The sequence below is a fragment of the Heterodontus francisci genome, unplaced genomic scaffold (assembly GCF_036365525.1).
Source record: "Heterodontus francisci isolate sHetFra1 unplaced genomic scaffold, sHetFra1.hap1 HAP1_SCAFFOLD_188, whole genome shotgun sequence".
NCBI classification, from domain to species: domain Eukaryota; kingdom Metazoa; phylum Chordata; class Chondrichthyes; order Heterodontiformes; family Heterodontidae; genus Heterodontus; species Heterodontus francisci.
In genome coordinates, this window is record NW_027140635.1 from 2,997,811 (window position 1) to 3,019,018 (window position 21,208).

A 21,208-nucleotide genomic window follows, 5' to 3' on the forward strand; every position below is an offset into this window, starting at 1 on the left:
GATCCAATTCAAGAGTGAACTATACAGTAAATGGAAAAGTCCTGGGGAAAATTAATATACAGAGAGATTTGGGTGTTCAGGTCCATTGTTCCCTGAAGTTGGCAACGCAGGTAAATAGAGTGGTCAAGAAGGCATACGGCATGCTTTCCTTCATCGGACGGGGTATTGAGTACAAGAGTTGGCAGGTCATGTTACAGTTGTATAGGACTTTAGGTCGGCCACATTTGGAAAACTGCGTGCAGTTCTGGTCGCCACATTACCAAAAGGATGTAGATGCTTTGGAGAGGGTGCAGAGGAGATTCACCAGGATGTTGCCTGGTATGGGGGGCGCTAGCTATGAAGAGAGGTTGAGTAGATTAGGATTATTTTCATTAGAAAGACGGAGGTTGAGGGGGGACCTGATCGAGGTACAAAATCATGAGAGGCATAGACAGGGTGGATAGCAAAGAAGCTTTTTCCCAGAGTTGGGGATTCAATTACTAGGGGTCACAAGTTCAAATTGAGAGGGGAAATGTTTAGGGGGGATATGCGTGGAAAGTTCTTTACGCAGAGGGTGGTGGGTGCCTGGAACGCGTTGCCAGCGGAGGTGGTAGACGCGGGCACGATAGCGTCTTTTAAGATGTATCTAGACAGATACATGAATGGGCAGGAAGCAAGGAGATACAGACCCTCAGAAAATAGGCGACATGTTTAGATAGAGGATCTAGATCGGCGCAGGCTTGGAGGGCCGAAGGGCCTGTTCCTGTGCTGTAATTTTCTTTGTTCTTTTGATCAGTCCGCAGGCACTGAGGCAAACAAATATAAAAACACACACAGCGATCGGACTCCTGGCACTGAGACAGATGGATATACAAAGACACACAGATCAGACCCCAGGCACTGGGGCAGAGAGATAGACAAACACAACACACAGACCGATCGGACCCCAGGCTCTGAGGCAGAGAGATGTACAAACACTTTCACACACCGATCCGACCCCAGGAACTGAGGCAGACAGATATACCAATAGTCACAGACACTGACCGATCAGACCCCAGGCACTGAGGCACACAGATGCACAAAGACATAAACATTCCGATCAGATCGCAGACACTGATGCAGACAGATATACAAGCACTCACACACGCACACCAGTCCGACAACACGCACTGAGGCAGACAGATGAAAAACACATAAACAAATCGGTCAGACCACAGGCCCTGAGGCAGAGAGATATACAAACACAGAAACAGACACACCGATCAGTTCCCAGGCTCTGAGGCAGACAAATATACAAACACCCACATACAGACTGATCAGACTCCAGGCACTGAGGCAGACAGATTATGCAAACACACACACACCGATCAAACTCCAGGCACTGAGGCAGACAGATATACAAACACACACACACGCACTCCGATCAGACCCGAGGCACTGAGGCACACAGATGCACAAAGACATAAACATTCCGATCAGATCGCAGACACTGATGCAGACAGATATACAAGCACTCACACACGCACACCAGTCCGACAACACGCACTGAGGCAGACAGATGAAAAACACATAAACAAATCGGTCAGACCACAGGCCCTGAGGCAGAGAGATATACAAACACAGAAACAGACACACCGATCAGTTCCCAGGCTCTGAGGCAGACAAATATACAAACACCCACACACAGACAGATCAGACTCCAGGCACTGAGGCAGACAGATTATGCAAACACACACACACCGATCAAACTCCAGGCACTGAGGCAGACAGATATACAAACACACACACACACGCACTCCGATCAGACCCGAGGCACTGAGGCACACAGATGCACAAAGACATAAACATTCCGATCAGATTGCAGACACTGATGCAGACAGATATACAAGCACTCACACACGCACACCAGTCCGACAACACGCACTGAGGCAGACAGATGAAAAGCACATAAACAAATCGGTCAGACCACAGGCCCTGAGGCAGAGAGATATACAAACACAGAAACAGACACACCGATCAGTTCCCAGGCTCTGAGGCAGACAAATATACAAACACCCACACACAGACTGATCAGACTCCAGGCACTGAGGCAGACAGATTATGCAAACATACACACACCGATCAAACTCCAGGCACTGAGGCAGATAGATATACAAACACACACACACGCACACACCGATCAGAACGCAGGCACTGAGGTAGACAGATATACAAACACAGACACACACCGATCAGACCCCAGGCTCTGAGGCAGGCAGACAGAGAAATACACACAGACAGACCAATCAGACCCCAGACACTGAAGCAGACAGATGTACAAATACATACGTACACCATTCAGACCACAGGCACTGAGGCAGACAGATATACAAACACACACACACCGCTGAGAATGCATGCTCTGAGGCAGACAGATATACAAACACACATACCGATCAGATAACAGGCACTGAGCAAACAGATATACAAACACACGCACACACGCCGATCAGACTGCAGGTTCTGAGGCAGACAGATATGCAAGCAGACACACACGCCGATCTGACCCCAGGCAGTGTGACAGACAGATATACAAATGCACACCGATCAAGCACCAGTCACTGAGGTTGACAGATGTACAAACACTTACACACAGCGATCAGATCTCAGGCACTGAGGCAGACCGATATACAAACGCACACACAGACACATACCGATCAGTCCCCAGGCACTAATGACAGACAGATGCACAAACACATTCACACACTGATCGCGCACCAGGCACTGAGGCAGACAGATATACAAACGCTCACGCACACCAGTCAAACCCCAGGCACTCAGGCAGACAGATATACCATCACACACACAGACACACACACTCACTGATCATACCGCAGCCACTGAGACAGACAGATATACAAACACATACACACACCGATCAGACCCCAGCCACTGAGGCAGACAGATATACAAACACATACACAGACACACACACTCACTGATCATACCGCAGCCACTGAGACAGACAGATATACAAACACATACACACACCGATCAGACCCCAGGCACTTATGGCAGAAAAAGTACAAACACATTCACACACCGATCAGACCACAGGCACTGAGGCAGACAGATGTCCAAACACAGACACACACCGATCAGACCCCAGGCACTAATGGCAGACAGATATACAAGCACATAGACAAACCGATCAGACCAAGGCTCTGAAGCAGACAGATATACAAACACACACACACACACCGATCAAACCGCAGGCACTGAGGCAGACAGATATACAAACACACACACACACTCACACACACTCACACACACACACACACACACACACACACACACATAACGATCAGACCCCAGGCACTGAGGCAGACAGATATACAGACACAGAAACACACCGATCAGACCGCAGGCTCTCATTCGGACAGATATACAAACACAAACACACACACACGTACAAGCACAGACACATACACACACACTCATACACACACACACTAAATCCCACAGCGCAATACAGGTCTGAAACACAGAAATGTGCATACACAGACAAACACACACACTCATACACACATACGCACACACGTGCACATGCAAAATACAATCCGGGCCCGGAGACTCACAACCACGCTCACACAGACACATCTGCACAGACCATTACAAACACACACAGGCACGAAGACACAAAGCAGAACCCAGGCCATGAGACACACATACACTTACACAAACACATAGAGCACAACCCAGCCCCTGAGACAACCATCCCACCCCCCACCCACACACACACAGACACGCAAATTGGCACACACAAGCACAGATACAAACACACACAAACACACCTACACAGGCACAAACCCACAACCCAGGCCCTGAGACGAAAACACCCACTTACACACACACTCAGCCACACCCACCCACACACAGATACAGATACAGGCACAAACAAGCACACTCACATAGACGCGCACAGAGAGACACACACAGCACAGACCATTCCCTGGACAAACACAGTCCCTGAGACAATCCCAAATACAGATACAAACACACCCAAACACACCCACACGGGTACTCATACACACACACACACACACACACATACACACGCACACACACCGATCAGACCCCAGTTACTGAGCCAGCCAGAGACACAAACACATATGCAATCACACTTTCACACACAGACACACACTCAGTCCACACCCAGGCTAAGATCCAGAGTCACAGACACGTAAACACACACCAAAACACACATATTACTATCCAGGAACGCATGCGGGCGCACACATACCCAAACACAGAAATAATCCAGGCACTGAGCCATGCACACACACACACAGATTACAAAGCAGGTACTGAGGAACACACGTGCACACATACACACAAACACACAAACACACCACAGCTCGATACAGGTCTGAGACACAGACATACACGCGCACGTGCACACACACACACACACACACACACACACAAGACAGATATACACACACACAAAAATAAAAATACAAACACACACGCATACTCACGCACACATAGCCAAGGCCCTGAGACACATGCACAGACACTCACACAAACACTCCTTACATGTCAGTCACTGAGTCATATACAAGCAGACACACACACGCATACACACACGCACTCTTTACACGCCAGTCAGAGAGCCAAATACAAACAGACAAACAGACACTCATACACATACTATTTACACGCCAGTAACTTAGTGAGGTACAGCAGACACACACATCACACCCCAGGCACTGAGCCAGAAATGCAGACGCACACATGAAGAAGCAAAGCACTGCTCCGCCCCTGACACACACACACACACACACATAGATGCAAACACACGGAAACATACCCACACAGGCAAACACACACAGCACAGCACCCAGAACCTGAGACACATGCACATTGACATATGCACACACATATCAAAACACAGGCCCCACGAGACACACACACCCGCACGTGTAAAAATACAAACACACACACACAAATACATACACATCAACACACACATGCACACACACATGAAGATACAAAGCACAACTCAGGCCTGGGATTCACACACACTAACACATTTACATGCACATGCGCACACACATACAGACTATAAATTAGGCATGCAGGCACACACACACACTCACAGTCTCTCTCTCTCTCTCACACGCACACACACACTCACACATACGCACGCACACACACAGATCGCACCCCAGGCATTGAGACAGACATACAAATAAACACATGCACACACGCCACAGCCCAGGCCCTGAAATACACAGACAAACAAACTGCGCAACAGAATGACTGAGATGCACACATACACACACACAGACGCACACACACAGCACAACCCAAGCCCTGAGACAAACCCTCACGCAGACACACACACGCCTGTGCACACACGCACGCACACATATATATACACACACACACACGCATAGACACGCACATACAAGCAGCACACAACACAACCCAGCCATGATAAACACACACATGCACATGGGCATATACAAACGCGCACACGCAGAGCATACATCACACCCCAGGCACTGAGCATGGCACACACACACACCAACTCGCACACAGACAACACACCCAGAGCTCATACCCCAGGCCCTAAGCCAGACACACACGCACACACACAGAGCCCAGGACGAGCGCCATATACACACAAACACAGACAAACATGAGAGAGATTCACGGTTGGTGTGTTGTCTCCCAGCTGCCAGGGTTCGTGATGTCTCGGATCGTCTTTTTGGTATCCTTAAGGGGGAGGGGGAGCAGCCCCAAGTCGTGGACAACACAGGCACCAACGACATAGGTAGGAAGAGAGATGGGGATTAAAGGGAGCGAGGGTGGAAGCTTAGAGCGAGAACAAACAGAGTTGTTATCTCTGGGTTGTGGCCCGTGCTACGTGCTAGCGAAGGGAGGAATAGGGAGAGAGCGGAGTTGAACACGTGGCTGCAGGGATGGTGTAGGAGGGAGGGTTTTGGTTTCCTGGATAATTGGGGCTCCTTCTGGGGTAGGTGGGACCTCTACAAACAGGATGGTCTTCACCTGAACCAGAGGGGTACCAATATCCTGAGAGGGGAGATTTGCTAGTGCTCTTTGGAGGGGTTTAAACTAATTCAGCAGGGGGATGGGAACCTAAATTGTAGTTCCAGTGTACAGGATGTTGAGAGTAGTGAGGTCAGGGATAAGGTTACAAGGACGCAAGAGGGCACTGGCAAGCAAGAACGTGGCGAAAGTGTGTCTACTTCAACGCCAGGAACATCCGGAATAAGGTGGGTGAGCTTGCAGCATGGGTTGGTACCTGGGATCTCGATGCAGTGGCCATTTCGGAGACATAGGTAGAGCAGGGACAGGAACGGATGTTGCAGGTTCCCGGATTTAGATGTTTCAGTAAGAACAGAGAAGATGGTAAAAGAGGGGTGGTGGGGGGGGGGGGGGTGGTGTGGCATTGTTAATCAAGGAGAGCATTACGGCGGCAGAAAGGACGTTTGAGGACTCGTCTACTGAGGTAGTATGGGCCGAGGTTAGAAACAGGAGAGGAGAGGTCACCCTGTTGGGAGTTTTCTATAGACCTCCGAATAGTTCCAGAGATGTAGAGGAAAGGATAGCGAAGATAATTCTCGACAGGAGCGAGAGTAACAGGGTAGTTGTTATGGGGGACTTTAACTTTCCAAATATCGACTGGAAATACTATAGTTCGAGTACTTTAGATGGGTCAGTTTTTGTCCAGTGTGTGCAGGAGGGTTTTCTGACACAGTATGTAGACAGGCCAACCAGGGGCGATGCCACATTGGATTTGGTACTGGGTAATGAACCCGGCCAGGTGTTAGATTTAGATGTAGGTGAGCACTTTGGTGATAGTGATCACAATTCGGTTAGGTTTACCTTAGCGATGGGCAGGGACAGGTATATAACGCAGGGCAAGAATTATAGCTGGGGGAAAGGAAATTATGATGCGATGAGGCAAGATTTAGGATGCGTAGGATGGGGAAGGAAACTGCAGGGGATGGGCACAATCGAAATGTGGAGCTTATTCAAGGAGCAGCTACTGCGTGTCCTTGATAAGTATGTACCTGTGAGGCAGGGAGGAAGTTGTCGAGCGAGGGAGCCGTGGTTTACTAAAGATGTTGAAGCGCTTGTCAAGAGGAAGAAGAAGGATTATGTTAGGATGAGACGTGAAGGCGCAGTTAGGGCGCTTGAGAGTTACAAGCTAGCCAGGAAGGATCTAAAGGGAGAGCTAAGAAGAGCGAGGAGATGACACGAGAAGTCATTGGCGGATAGGATCAAGGAAAACCCTGAGGCTTTCTATAGGTATATCAGGAATAAAAGAATGACGAGAGTTAGATTACTGCCAATCAAGGATAGTAGTGGGAAGTTGTGTGTGGATTCAGAGGAGATAGGGGAAGCGTTAAATGAATATTTTTCGTCAGTATTTTTAGTAGAGAAAGAAAATGTTGTCGAGGAGAATACTGAGATACAGACTACTAGGCGAGATGGGATTGAGGTTCACAAGGAGGAGGTGTTAGCAATTTTGGAAAGAGTGAAAATAGATAAATCCCCTGGGCCAGGTGGGATTTATCCTAGGATTCTCTGGGAAGCCAGGGATGAGATTGCAGAGCCTTTGTCCTTGATCTTTATGTCGTCATTGCCGACAGGAATAGTGCCGGAAGACTGGAGGATAGCAAATGTTGTCCCCTTGCTGAAGAAGGGGAGTAGAGACATCCCTGGTAATTATAGACCTGTGAGCCTTACTTCGGTTGTGGGTAAAATGTTGGAAAAGTTTATAAGAGATAGGATTTATAATCATCTTGAAAAGAATAAGTTCATTAGCGATAGTCAGCACGGTTTTGTGAAAGGTAGGTCGTGCCTCACAAACCTTATTGAGTTTTCTGAGAAGGTGACCAAACATGTGGATGAGGGTAAAGCAGTGGATGTGGTGTATATGGATTTTAGTAAGGCGTTTGATAAGGTTCGCCATAGTAGGCTATATCAGAAAATACGGAAGTATGGGATTGAATGTGATTTAGTGCTTTTGATCAGAAATTGGCGAGCTGAAAGAAGACAGAGGGTGGTGATTGATGGCAAATGTTCATCCTGGAGTTTAGTTACTAGTGGTGTACCGCAAGGATCTGTTTTGGGGCCACTGCTGTTCGTCATTTTTATAAATGACCTGGATGAGGGTGCAGAAGGGTGGGTTAGTAAATTTGCGGATGACACGAAGGTCGGTGGAGTTGTGGATAGTGCCGAAGGATGTTGGAGGTTACAGAGGGACATAGATAGGCTGCAGAGCTGGGCTGAGAGATGGCAAATGGAGTTTTATGGGGAAAAGTGTGAGGTGATTCACTTTGGAAAGAGTAACAGGAATGCAGAATACTGGGCTAATGGGCAGATTCTTGGTAGTTTAGATGAGCAGACTTGGTGTCCAGGTTCATAAATCCCTGAAAGTTGCCACCCAGGTTAATAGGGCTGTTAAGAAGGCATATGGTGTGTTAGCTTTTATTAGTAGGGGGATCGAGTTTCGGAGCCACGAGGTCATGCTGCAGCTGTACAAAACTCTGGTGAGGCCGCACCTGGTGTATTGCGTGCAGTTCTGGTCACCGCATTATAGGAAGGATGTGGAAGCTTTGGAAAGGGTGCAGAGGAGATTTACTAGGATGTTGCCTGGTATGGAGGGAAGGTCTTACGAGGAAAGGCTGAGGGACTTGAGGTTGTTTTCGTTAGAGAGAAAGAGGAGGAGAGGTGACTTAATAGAGACATATAAGATAATCAGAGGGTTAGATAGGGTGGATAGTGAGAGTCTTTTTCCTCAGTTGGTGATGGCAAACACGTGGGGACATAGCTTTAAGTTGAGGGGTGATAGGTATTGGACAGATGTCAAACACACATGCACATCACAACAGAGACACTGAGCCAGTCACAAACCCACGCACACAGTTCACACCTCAGGCACTAAGCTAGGGACACACACACACACACACACATATATCACACCCCAGGTAGTGACACACAAGCAAACGCATGCACACACATCACAGCCCAGACCCTGAAACCTACAGACACACAAACTGCACAACATAATGACACACACACGCACACACGGACACACATACACAAACACACAGATATATACACACAAACATACACGCGCACGCACGCAAACATGCACTCACACTCAGATCTGACCCCAGACACTGAGTCATAGAGATATGCAAACACACAACACACAATCACACACACACACACACACACACACACACACTCACAGACCGATAAGACCACAGACACTGAACCAAACGGATATAACACACACGCACAAACACACCTACGCACACACAGAAAAACATACACAAAAGAGGCACACACACACACGCACACACACACCGATCAGACACCAGGCACTGAGGCAGACACATATACAAGCACATATACACAAACACAGACAGTCACACGCACACACACACACACTCTCTCAGACACACACATTCTCTCTGTCACACATACTTGCCCTTTCGCTGTCTCACATGCGTACTCTCACAAACACACACTCTCTCTCTCGTTCTCTCTCTCTCTCGCGCGCACACACACACACACACACACTTTCTCTCTGTCACACACGTAATCACTCTCTCAGACGAAGTCACACACCCACACACAGACATTCTCAAACACACACACACGCTATCTCTCATACACACACTCTCAGACAGGAACACGCACATGCACACACTCTCTCTGACACATACACACGCCACACACACACTCTCTCTCAGAGACACACACGCTCTGTCAGTTGTGCACACGCTCTCACACACACATACACACTCTCGCTCTCTCCCTCACAAACACACAAACACATGCTCGGTCACACACGCGAACATACAAACTCACACCCAAACACACAAACTCGCTCTTATGCACACACAAACGCTCTGTCACACGCGCACACGCTCACACACACACAAGCACACACTCTCTCGCTCTCTCTGCCACACACACAATCACTGTCTCAGACACAGGCACAGACCCACACACACACATGCTCTCTCCCACACCATCACTCTATCGGACACGCACATACACATACTCGCGGTCTCTCTCACTCTCACACACACACGTGCACATACTCTCTCACACACACACACCAACTGTCTCTCACACACACACTCACACACGCGCACACAAACACACACACAAACACACAGATCACACCCATTCTCTCTCTCACAAACACACGCTCGGTCACACACACGCACATACAAACACACACACACACAAACACACACACTCGCTCTAAGACACACACATGCTCTGTCACACGTGCACACGCTCACACACACGCAAACATACACACGCACACACACTCTCTCACTCTGCCAAGCTCAATCTCTCAGACACAGGCACAGACATGCACACACACTCTCAGACACACACAAACGCTCTCTCACACTTAGATGCTCTTTCGCTTTCTAACACGCACACTCTCACACACACACACTCTCTCTCCGTCACACTCACGCAATCACTCTCTCAGACAAAGGCACACACCCACACACAGACACTCCCAAATACATAAACGCTCACACACTCTCAGACACGCACACACACACATACACGCTCTCTCTCACACACACACACATGCTCTCTCTCTCTCACACATACACATACTCTCTCTTTCACACATATGCATACACTGTCTCTCTCTCTCTCACACACACACACACACTCACACACACACAGACGCAAACACTGTCTCTCTCTCACACACTCACAGGCACACACACACTCTCTATCTCTGCCACACACACACACACACGCACAGTATCTCTCTCTCACACGCACAAACACACACACACTCAGACACAGACCCTCTCTCTATATCTCTCACACACACACGCTATCTCTCACACACACACACTCTCAGACAGGAACACGCACATACACACACTCTCTCTCCCTCTGACACACACACACGCCACACACACACTCTCTCTCAGACACACACACGCTCTGTCAGTTGTGCACACGCTCTCACACACATACACACTCTCGCTCTCTCCCTCACAAACACACAAACACATGCTCGTTCACACACGCGAACATACAAACTCACACCCAAACACACAAACTCGCTCTCATGCACACACAAACGCTCTGTCACACGCGCACACGCTCACACACACACAAGCACACACACACACACTCTCGTGCTCTCTCTGCCACACACACAATCACTCTCTCAGACACAGGCACAGACCCACACACACACATGCTCTCTCCCACACCATCACTCTCTATCGGACACGCACACACACATACTCGCGGTCTCTCTCACTCTCACACACACACGTTCACATACTCTCTCACACACACACACACACCGACTGTCTCTCACACACACACTCACACACGCACACACAAACACACACACAAACACACAAATCACACCCATTCTCTCTCTCACAAACACACGCTCGGTCACACATGCGCACATACAAACACACACACACACAAATACACACACTCGCTCTAAGACACACACATGCTCTGTCACACGTGCACACGCTCACACACACGCAAACATACACACGCACACACACTCTCTCACTCTGCCAAGCTCAATCTCTCAGACACAGGCACAGACACGCACACACACTCTCAGACACACACAAACGCTCTCTCACACTTAGATGCTCTTTCGCTTTCTAACACGCACACTCTCACACACACACACTCTCTCTCCGTCACACTCACGCAATCACTCTCTCAGACAAAGGCACACACCCACACACAGACACTCCCAAATACATACACGCTCACACACTCTCAGACACGCACACACACACATACACGCTCTCTCTCACACACACACACATGCTCTCTCTCTCTCACACATACACATACTCTCTCTTTCACACATATGCATACACTGTCTCTCTCTCTCTCTCACACACACACACACTCACACACACACACAGACGCAAACACTGTCTCTCTCTCACACACTCACAGGCACACACACACTCTCTATCTCTGCCACACACACACACACACGCACAGTATCTCTCTCTCACACGCACAAACACACACACACTCAGACACACACCCTCTCTCTATATCTCTCACACACACACACGCTATCTCTCACACACACACTCTCAGACAGGAACACGCACATACACACACTCTCTCTCTCTCTGACTCGCACACACGCCACACACACACTCTCTCTCAGACACACACACGCTCTGTCAGTTGTGCACACGCTCTCACACACACATACACACTCTCGCTCTCTCCCTCACAAACACACAAACACATGCTCGGTCACACACGCGAACATACAAACTCACACCCAAACACACAAACTCGCTCTCATGCACACACAAACGCTCTGTCACACGCGCACACGCTCACACACACACAAGCGCACACACACACACTCTCTCGCTTTCTCTGCCACACACACAATCACTCTCTCAGACACAGGCACAGACCCACACACACACATGCTCTCTCCCACACCATCACTCTCCATCTGACATGCACACACACATACTTGCGGTCTCTCTCACTCTCACACACACACGTGCACATACTCTCTCACACACACACACACACACCGACTGTCTCTCACACACACACTCACACACGCGCACACAAACACACACACAAACACACAAATCACACCCATTCTCTCTCTCGCAAACACACGCTCGGTCACACACGCGCACATACAAACACACACACACACAAACACACACACTCGCTCTAAGACACACACATGCTCTGTCACACGTGCACACGCTCACACACACGCAAACATACACACGCATACACACTCTCTCATTATGCCAAGCTCAATCTCTGAGACACAGGCACAGACACGCACACACACTCTCAGACACACACAAACGCTCTCTCACACTTAGATGCTCTTTCGCTTTCTAACACGCATACTCTCACACACACACACTCTCTCTCCGTCACACTCACGGAATCACTCTCTCAGACAAAGGCACACACCCACACACAGACACTCCCAAATACATACACGCTCACACACTCTCAGACACGCACACACACACATACACGCTCTCTCTCACACACACACACATGCTCTCTCTCTCACACATACACATACTATCTCTTTCACACATATGCATACACTGTCTCTGTCTCTCTCTCTCTCACACACACACTCACACACAGACACAAACACTGTCTCTCTCACACACACACAGGCACACACACACTCTCTATCTCTGCCACACACACACACACACGCACAGTATCTCTCTCTCACATGCACAAACACACACACACTCAGACACACTCCCTCTCTCTATATCTCTCACACACACACACTCTCTCTCTCACACAAACACACACGTACACATGCTGTCTCTCTCAGACACACACACACAGACACATGCGCTGTTACAAGCGGGCATTACACAGACACACACACACACCCTCTGCCACACACGCGCACTCTCTCTTTCACACACACTCTCTCTCGCTCTCACACGCACGTACACACACACACTTGACATGCACAAGCTCTCTCTCTGACACGCATACACGCACACCCACTCTCAGCCACACACACACACTCGCTCTTTCACACACACAGACATATACACAAACACACTCTCTCTCTCTCTCACACAAACAAACACACACGCACAAACACTCCCAGACACACTCACACACTCTCTCTCACACAAATACATGCGTACACATGCTCTCTCTCACACGCACACACAAGCTCTCTCACTCTCTCTCACACGCACACTCTCAGATGCACTCACGTACACACTGTCTCTCAGATGCTCACACGCATGCTCTCTCTCACTCACACACACGCACACACACCTTCTCTCTTTCACACATGCTCTCTCTCTCTCTCAGCCACACACACACTCACACGCTCTCTCTCACACAGACACACACACACACGTTCTCACTCTCTCTCCCTCTCACACACACACGCTCTCAGACACACACGCTCTCAGACACACATACACACTCTCAGACACGGACACACTCTCTCTCTCTCACACGCGCACACGCACACACAGACACACACGCACTCTCTCTCTCTCACACACACACACACACTCTCTTTCACAAACACACAAACACACACATACACATGCTCTCTCACACACACACAAGCTCTCTCTCAGATGCACTCACGTACACACTCTCTCTCGGACGCACACACGCATGCTCTCTCTCTGACACACTCTCGCTCTCTCTCACACACACATGCTCTCTCTCTCACACACAAAGTCGGACACACAAATACACTGCCTCTCTCTCACACAAACAAACACACACACATACACTCTCAGACACACTCGCTCACTCTCTCTCATACAAACACACACGTACACATGCTCTCTCTCACACACACACAAGCTCTCACAAGCTCTCTGATACACACACACTGACAAACACACACACTCTCTCACAAACACACACACTCTCTCTCTCACACACGCACGCACACACACTAACACACTCTCTCCGACACGCTCTCTCTCTATCTCACACACACACACAAACACAAACACACACACACTCTCTCTCTCAGCCAGACACACACACACACTCTCTCTCAGCCAGACGCACTCTCTCTCTCTCCCTCTCTCTCACACACACACGCACGCACACTGTCTCTCTCTCTCTGTCACGCATCACACACACACACACAAACACACAAATCACACCCATTCTCCCTCTCACAAACACACGCTCGGTCACACACGCGCACATACAAACACACATACACACAGACACACCTTCACACACACACACTCTCTCTCTCACACACACACATACACACACACTCTCTCTCTCACACACACACATGCACTCTCTCTCTCAGCCTCACACACACACACGCTCTCTCTCACACAAACACAATCTCTCTCTCTCTCAGCCACACACGCACACTCTCTGCCTCTCAGTCACACACACGCACGCGCTCTCTCTCTCTCTCTCACACAAACACATACACACATACTCTCTCTCTCTCAGACACACAGACGCTCTCACTCACTCTCTCACACACATACACACAGACACACCTTCACACACACACACTCTCTCTCTCTCACACACACATACTCTCTCTCACACACATACATGCACTCTCTCCCTCAGCCTCACACACACGCACGCTCTCTCACACAAACACACACACACACACACACCGTCTCTCTCTCACACACACACAATCTCTCTCTCTCTCTCTCACACACACACACACACACAGTCTCTCTCTTTCACACACACATATTCTCTCTGTCAGCCACAAACACACACACACACACATACATACGCTCTCTCTCTCTCACTCTCACACGCGCACACACACATGCTCTCTCTCTCGCACACACACGCACATACACACGGTCTCTCCCTTTCTCACACACACCAACTCTCTCTCAGCCACACACACACACTCTTTCTCTTTCACAAACACACACTCTCTCTCTCTTTCTCACAGGCAAGCACACACCCACACACACACACACACGCTCTCCCTCTCTTACGCACACACGCACACACACACTCTCTCTCACACACACACACAAGCACACAGTCTCTCTTTTTCACACACACGCACACAAACACGGACTCTCTCTTTCACACACACACACTCTATCTCAGCCACACACAAACACACTCACTCTCTCTATCTCTTTCACACCAACAAGACACCCACACGCACACTCTCTGACACACTCTCTCTCAGACACACACATGCTCTCTCTATCTCTCTCGCACACACACTCAGACACACACACGCTCTGTCTCTCTCACACACACATACTCAGACACACACACGCTCTCTTTCTCACGCACAAACACACGCTCACTCTCACACACACACACACACACTCTCAACCACACACACACTCTCTCTCTTTCACACCCACACACACTCTCTCTCTCGCTATCACACACACGCTCACTCTCTCAGCCACGCACACACCCTCTCTCGCTCACACACACACACTATCTCTCTCTCAGCTACACACACATACACAAACAGGCTCTCTTTCTCTCACACACACACGATCTCTCTCAGCCACACACATCCTCTCTCTGCCTCTCAGCCATACACACACATGCTCTCTCTCTCTCACTCTCTCTCTCTCTCTCTCTCTCACACACACACACACACGCACTCTCACACACACGCGTTCTCTGTTTCACACACACACACACACACACACACACGCTCTCAGCCACAAACTCATACACACACGCTCCCTCTCTCCCTTCACGCACACACACGATCGCTCTCTTTCACACACACACACACAATCTCTGTCTCTCTGTCTCTCTGTCTGTCACATGCACACGCACACACACACAGACGCGCTCTCACTCTCATGCACACACTCACACATTCTCTCTCTCAGCCACACACACTGTCTCTTTCACAACCACAGCCAACCACACACATTCACTCTGACACACTCTCTCCCTCTCTCACACGCACACACTCACTCTCTCTTACATACTCTCTCTCTGTATCACACACTGACACAAAATCTCTCACTCTCTCACACACACACACACACACACACTCTCTCTCTTTCACACACACATATTCTCTCTCTATCAGCCACAAACACACACACACACACGCTCTCTCTCTCTCACTCTCGCACACGCACACGCACACATGCTCTCTCTCTCTCTCTCAAACACACACACGCACATACACATGATCTCTTCCTTTCTCACACACACAAACTCTCTCTCAGCCACACACACACACTCTTTGTCTTTCACAAACACACTCTCTCTCTCTTTCTCACATGCATGCACACAAACCCACACACACACACTCGCTCTCTCTTACGCACACACGCACACACACTCTCTCTCTCACAAACACACGCACAGTCTCTCCTTCACACACACACACTCTCTCAGTCACAAACAAATACACACACGCTCTCTCTCACACACACACACACGCACACACATACACACGGTCTCTCCCTTTCTCACACACACAAACTCTTTCTCAGCCACACACACACTCTTTGTCTTTCACAAACACACTCTCTCTATCTATATCTTTCTCACATGCATGCACACACCCACACACACTCTCTCTTGCGCACAGATGCACACACACTCTCTCTCACACCCACACACGCACACAGTCTCTCTCTTTCACACGCACACACTCTCTCTCAGTCACAAACAAATACACACACGCTCTCTATCTCACACACACATATGCACAAAAACAGGGACTGTCTCTTTCACACACACACTCTATCTCTCAGCCACACACACACACACTCTCTCTCTTTCACACACACACACACTCACTCTATCTCTTTCACACCCACAGACACCCACACGCACACTCTGACAAACTCTCTCTCAAACACACACATGCTCTCTCTCTCTCTCACACACACACACACAGACATTCACACACGCTCTCTCTCTCTCACACACACACACACACACACACACGCTCCCTCTTTCTCACACACACACGCTCTCTCTCAGCCACACGCACACTCTCTCTCTTTCACACCCACACACACTCTGACACATTCTCTCTCTCGCTATCACACACATGCTCGCTCTCTCAGCCACGCACACACCCTCTCTCGCTCACACACACACACTATCTCTCTCAGCCACACACACACGCTCTCTCTTAGCCACACACATCCTCTCTCTGCCTCTCAGCCATGCACACATTTGCTCTCTCTCACTCACACACACTCACACACACACACACACTCACACACACACAGTCTCTGTTTCACACACACACTCTCTCTCAGCCACAAACACATACGCACACGCTCCCTCTCTCCCTCTCACACACACACACACACACGGTCGCTCTCTTTCACACACACACACTCTCTCTCTCTCTGTCTCTCTCTCTGTCACACGCACACGCACATGCACACACACACTCAGACACAAACGCGCTCTCACTCTCACACACCTTCACACACACACACACACACGCACACACACACAGTCTCTCTCTCAGCCACACACACTTTCTCTTTCACAACCACACCCACACACACATACAAAGAACAAAGAACAAAGAACAAAGAACAAACAAAATTACAGCACAGGAACTGGCCCTTCGGCCCTCCAAGCCTGCGCCGGTCCAGATCCTCTATCTAAACATGTCGCCTATTTTCTGAGGGTCTGTATCTCTTTGCTTCCTTCCCATTCATGTATCTGTCTAGATACATCTTCAAAGACGCTATCGTGCCCGCGTCTACCACCTCCGCTGGCAACGCGTTCCAGGCACACATCACCCTCTGCAGAAGGAACTTTCCACGTATATCCCCCTTAAACTTTTCCCCTCTCACTATGAACTCGTGAACCCAGTGATTTTTCCCCACTCTGGGAAAAAACTTCTTGCTATCCACCCTGTCAATACCTATCATGATTTTCTACACCTCAATCAGGTCCCCCCTCAACCTCCGTCTTTCTAATGAAAATAATCCTAATCTGCTCAACCTCTCGTCATAGCTAGCGCCCTCCATACCAGGCAACATCCTGGTGAACCTCCTCTGCACCCTCTCCAAAGCATCTACATCCTTTTGGTAATGTGGCGACCAGAACTGCACGCAGTATTCCAAGTGTGGCCGAACCAAAGTCTTATACAACTGTAACATGACCTGCCAACTCTTGTACTCAATACCCCGTCCGACGAAGGAAAGCATGCCGTATGCCTTCTTGACCACTCAATTGACCTGCGTTGCCACCTTCAGGGAACAATGGACCTGAACACCCAAATCTCTCTGGACATCAATTTTCCCCAGGACTTTACCATTTACTGTATATTTCACTCTTGAATTAGATCTTCCAAAATGCATCACCTCGCATTTGCCCTGATTGAACCCCATCTGCCATTTCTCTGCCCAATTCTCCAATCGAACTATATTCTGCTGTATTCTCTGACAGTCCCCTTCACTATCTGCTATTCCACCAATCTTAGTGTCGTCTGCAAACTTGCTAATCAGACCACCTATACTTTCCTCCAAATCATTTATGTATATCACAAACAACAGTGGTCCCAGCACGGATCACTGTGGAACACCACTGGTCACACATCTCCATTTTGAGAAACTCCCTTCCACTGCTACTCTCTGTCTCCTGTTGCCCAGCCAGTTCTTTATCCATCTAGCTAGTACACCACGGATGCCATGCGACTTCACTTTCTCCATCAGCCTACCATGGAGAACCTTATCAAACGCCTTACTGAAGTCCATGGATATGACATCTACAGCCCTTCCCTCAGCAATCAACTTTGTCACTTCCTCAAAGAATTCTATTAAGTTGGTAAGACATGACCTTCCCTGCACAAAACCATGTTGCCTATCACTGATAAGCCCATTTTCTTCCAAATGGGAATAGATCCTATCCCTCAGTATCTTCTCCAGCAGCTTCCCTACCACTGACATTTGGCTCTTAAACAAGGGGACAACATTAACAATTTTCCAGTCCACCGGGACCTCACCCGTGTTTAAGGATGTTGCAAAGATATCTGTTAAGGCCCCATCTATTTTCTCTCTCGCTTCCCACAGAAACCTGGGATAGATCCCATCCGGACCTGGGGACTTGTCCACCATAATGCCTTTTAGAATACCAAACACTTCCTCCCTCCTTATGCCGACATAACCGAGATTAATCAAACATCTGTTCCTAACGTCAACATCCGTCATGTCCCTCTCCTCGGTGAATACCGATGCAAAGTACTCGTTTAGAATCTCAACCATTTTCTCTGACTCCACGCACAACTTTCCTCCTTTGCTCTTGAGTGGGCCAATCCTTTCTCTTGTTACCCTCTTGCTTCTTATATATGAATAAAAGGCTTTGGGATTTTCCTTAACCCTGTTTGCTGAAGAAATTTCATGACCTCTTTTAGCCCTCTTAATTCCTCGTTTCAGATTGGTCCTACATTCCCGATATTCTTTCAAAGTTTCGTCTTTCTTCAGCCGCCTAGATCTTATGTATGCTTCATTTTTCCTCTTAGCTAGTCTCACAATTTCACCTGTCATCCATGGTTCCCTAATCTTGCCATTTCTATCCCTCATTTTCACAGGAACATGTCTCTCCTGCACGCTAATCAACCTCTCTTTAAAAGCCTGCCACATACCACATATGGATTTACCTTCAAACAGCTGCACCCAATCTACATTCCCCAGCTGCTGCCGAATTTTGGTATAGTTGGCCTTCCCCCAATTTAGCACTCTTCCTTTCGGACCACTCTCCGCTTTGTCCATGAGTATTCTAAAACTGACGGAATTGTGATCACTATTCCCAAAGTAGTCCCCTACTGAAACTTCAAACACCTGGCCGGGCTCATTCCCCAACACCAGGTCCAGTATGGCCCTTCCCGAGTTGGACTATTTACCTATTGCTCTAAAAAACTCTCCTGGATACTCCTTACAAATTCTGCTCCATCTAGACCTCTAACACTAAGTGAATCCCAGTCAATGTTGGGAAAATTAAAATCTCCTATCACCACCACCCTGTTGCGACTACATCTTTCCATAATCTGTTTACATATTTGTGCCTCTATCTCACGCTCGCTGTTGGGAGGCCTGTAGTGCAGCCCCAACATTGTTACCGCACCCTTCCTATTTCTGAGTTCTGCCCATATTGCATCACAGCTCGAGTCCTCCATAGTGCCTTCCTTCAGCACAGCTGTGATATCCTCTTTGACCAGTAATGCAACTCCTCCACCCCTTTTACCTCCCTCTCTATCCCGCCTGAAGCATCGGTATCCTGGGATATTTAGTTGCCAATCATGCCCTTCCCTCAACCAAGTATCAGTAATAGCAATAACATCATACTCCCAGGTACTAATCCAAGCCCTATGTTCATCTGCCTGACCTACTACACTTCTTGCATTAAAACAAATGCACCTCAGACCACCAGTCCCTTTGCGTTCATCATCTGCTCCCTGCCTACTCTTCCCCTTAGTCATGCTGATCTCATTATCTAGTTCTTACAGGCTTTAGTTACTACCTCCTGACTGTCCACTGACCTCGTCATTTAGTTCCCATCCCCCTGCCACATTAGTTTAAACCCTCCCCAACAGCATTCGCAAAAGCACCCTCAAGGACATTGGTTCCAGTCCGTCCCAGGTGTAGACCGTCCAATTTGTAATGGTCCCACCTCCCCCAGA